This window comes from Microtus oregoni, unplaced genomic scaffold (genome assembly GCF_018167655.1).
Source record: "Microtus oregoni isolate MIOR12 unplaced genomic scaffold, Mior012 000001F_ref0000356, whole genome shotgun sequence".
Taxonomy (NCBI): Eukaryota; Metazoa; Chordata; class Mammalia; order Rodentia; family Cricetidae; genus Microtus; species Microtus oregoni.
In genome coordinates, this window is record NW_024543060.1 from 37,186,201 (window position 1) to 37,189,916 (window position 3,716).

The following is a 3,716-nucleotide window of genomic DNA, read 5'->3' on the forward strand; positions in this document are numbered from 1 at the left end:
GCTGAGTTTTAATCCCCGGCTCCAGGCCCTGCGGCCGGAGACCAGTGGCTGAGGGGCGGAGCATTCTGGCAGGGGGTGTTCCAGACAAGGGAGGTTGGGTGTCCTAGGGAAAGAGCACTCGTGTTTGCCGGGAAGAAGCGAGACCGTTTTAGCTAAGTGTGGGGACCCGGAATGAAGGCACCTAGCGGCCAAGGGCATGCGTCAATGCACTCAGCGAACTCAGAGAATATCGGCACCAACTTCGGAGTTTCTCAAGTGACTTCGCCCAGTCGCTTTACAACCCAATCTCAGCTTGAATCGCTGTTATGTTTAAGTTTTACTTATTTTAAAGTCCCCAAACTACTGAACTAAGCGGGAAGTCTCAGAACAAGGTCCAGTCTCACAGATTTTAATTTACCAATAAAAAAATGAATGGTTAGTTACCTCGCACGAAAGCGAAGCCCCAGGCTTAGAGCCACCAGCAGGGAAGCTCTTTCCCCTGGTCCTAGGGGTTGAGACTCAGAGTGGGATCTCAGCTGCCACCCAGCCTGATTCCTTCAGCTGTGGGCAGCTCTGGCTCTGAGGAAAGGCTGAAAGAATGCAAGACAGTGAGTTCTCAACAGCTCACTGACTGGGGTCTCCGCTGTCCCCAGACAAGTCTTTTTATTCTTTCGCCCCTACCCCAGCATCATTCGCCACTAAACTCCTCCCGTGTTTTCTGAGCGATCTTGCTGCAACCTTTCCTCTAAGGCGAAGCCTGTACTGTATCAGCCCCAGCTGCCCACTGAAAGGGGCAGTCCTGGTTCAGAACTGTGTTCCACACAAAGCTGTTTATTTGCGGTTTAACTAAGATCCTAACATATCCATGGCACTCTGGGAACTGGAGACTAAGGCAAGGTTCTGTATTAACCTGACTTTGAATATGCTAGCTTCTCACAGAAATGTCCCATAGTGATACTTGAAATTGGGTTGGTTTATGGGAGCTACCTTTTGATATTTTGGTTTGCCTTGAAGTTTCAAATCAACATGAAGGACAGGATCCTTTCTCCTCCGGCAGAGGGATTGCCCAGGCAAAGGATTGAAAGACCTCCTTCACTGTGTGCAGTGTGTAGCTTCTTCCTGTGTCCTGAAGTGTCATCAAGCCCCACAGGGATCTTTCTACTTCGCCTAAAAGGGCCCGAGACAAGAAACAGGAAGAAAATCAGGAAACAGACTCTCAAATTCAACCTGATGCTTATTTTACCAGACAGAGCTATGAAATAAATTCTCCCTGGCCATTCTTGAGTTCCCTTTCTATGGCAAAGAAGGGAATATGCTGATCCGCAGTTTCTCTCGAAGCTGTGAGGTATGGGTGCCTTCCTCTGCTGTCAGCAAGATTCTGCAAAGTTGAAAGGGCAGGAGAAACAAACCCATGCAGCACTTTCTCCTAACGACGGCGGACTTCACAGCCAGCTAACTGTCAGCTTCTCCCTGTCACCCTTTTGGTTTCCCAGCTAGTTAAGTGTACAGCTAGGATCCAAATCTTGGGTTGTTGGAGCCTATCAAATGTATTCCGTGAAGCTGGTAGCAGAACATGAATGTCTATTTTAAAAGGTTAACTTTAAACACGGGATAGAGTTAAGAGTGTGATTAAGAGTGAGGTTTAAGGAATGAGAACTATGGTCTGGGTGTGAGTGCTAATGCCAAATCTGGCTGTCTTGGTGAAGAGAAGGTCACAGCAGACTCGAGTGACAACATAGACTGTTGTGCAAACAGTGAATTCTATGAGTGCCTTTGGAGTAAGGATGCACCCAGCTCACTCCACCAAGGGCACTTCTAAACCCGCCCTTCTTACACAAGGCTTCATCCCTGTACAGGACAGGACTCCCTGGTGGCTTTCGCCCCTCCCCCCTCTCTCTCAGCATCTCTGTTTACCTGTCTTTCATGCAACAGGACTGTCCCTGTTAGTTCCCAATGAAGTCTACCTTGTCCCTGCTTTTATTTTTTTATTTTTTATTTTTGGCTTCAAACATGCATTTATTATTATTATTATTATTATTATTGTCATTTGATCTTTCTTTTTTTAAATTTATTTATTAAGGATTTCTGCCTCCTCCTTGCCACCGCCTCCCATTTCCCTCCCCCTCCCCCGATCAAGTCCCCCTTACTCATCAGCTCGAAGAACAATCAGGGTTCCCTGACCTGTGGGAAGTCCAAGGACCACCCACCTCCATCCAGGTCTAGTAAGGTGAGCATCCAAACTGCCTAGGCTCCCACAAAGCCAGTACGTGCAGTAGGATCAAAAACCCATTGCCATTGTTCTTGAGTTCTCAGTAGACCTCATTGTCCACTATGTTCAGCAAGTCCGGTTTTATCCCATGCTTTTTCAGACCCAGGCCAGCTGGCCTTGGTGAGTTCCCGATAGAACATCCCCATTGTCTCAGTGTGTGGGTGCACCCCTCGTGATCCTGAGTTCCTTGCTCGTGCTCCCTCTCCTTCTGCTCCTGATTTGGACCTTGAGATTTCTGTCCGGTGCTCCAATGTGGGTCTCTGTCTCTGTCTCCTTTCATCGCCTGATGAAGGTTAATATTCAGGGGGATGCCTATATGTTTGTCTTTGGATTCACCTTCTTATTTAGCTTCTCTAGGATCGTGAATTATAAGCTCAATGTCCTTTATTTATGGCTAGAAGCCAAACATGAGTGAGTACATCCCATGTTCCTCTTTTTGGGTCTGGCTTACCTCACTCAGGATAGTGTTTTCTATTTCCATCCATTTGTATGCAAGCGATCAGGGAAATGCAAATCAAGACAACTTTAAGATACCATCTTACACCTGTCAGAATGGCTAAAATAAAAAACACCAATGATAGCCTTTGCTGGAGAGGTTGTGGAGAAAGGGGTACACTCATCCATTGCTGGTGGGAATGCAAACTTGTGCAACCACTCTGGAAAGCAGTGTGGAGCTTTCTCAGGAAATTCGGGATCAACCTACCCCTGGACCCAGCAATACCACTCTTGGGAATATACCCAAGAGATGCCCTATCATACAACAAAAGTATATGCTCAACTATGTTCATAGCAGCATTGTTTGTAATAGCCAGAACCTGGAAACAACCTAGATGCCCTTCAATGGAAGAATGGATGAAGAAAGTATGGAATATATACATATTAGAGTACTACTCAGCAGTAAAAAACAAGGACTTCTTGAATTTTGTCCCTGCTTTTGTATTCCTCTTCTGAACTGCTAATATACTTTGATACTTGACTATCACCCCATATCCTTTAAATGCCGATTTGCCACGACCCAGATAGATTCACTTTGGGAGGATACCCTGAATGAGAGAGTACCTAGATCAGGTTGGCCTGTGGACGTGAATTTGGGGAGGGGCTCATCTCGATATTTATCAAGGTGGGAAGAGCCACTCAGAATGTGGGTACACTTGTTTTCATGGGCTGAGCCCCAAAGTGCACAAAATGATGGAAGCTGGTTGAGCATACGCAGCAAGTACGCTGCCCGTAGAAGATAAACTCTGCTGTTGATATGTGGATGTAATATGATTGGTTGCATGAGATCCGGCCCTTGTCTTGCCCTCAGTGATGACCTTGATCCTGTAATTGAAAGCCAAGTAACCCTGTCCTCCTGTAAACTATTTTTGGTCAGAGTGTTTTATAATCAGACTGAAAACTAACTAAGAGAATTGGTGACATCTAATTGAAATTTAACCTTAAATATATTTGACCTTAATGTTTAAGGGTA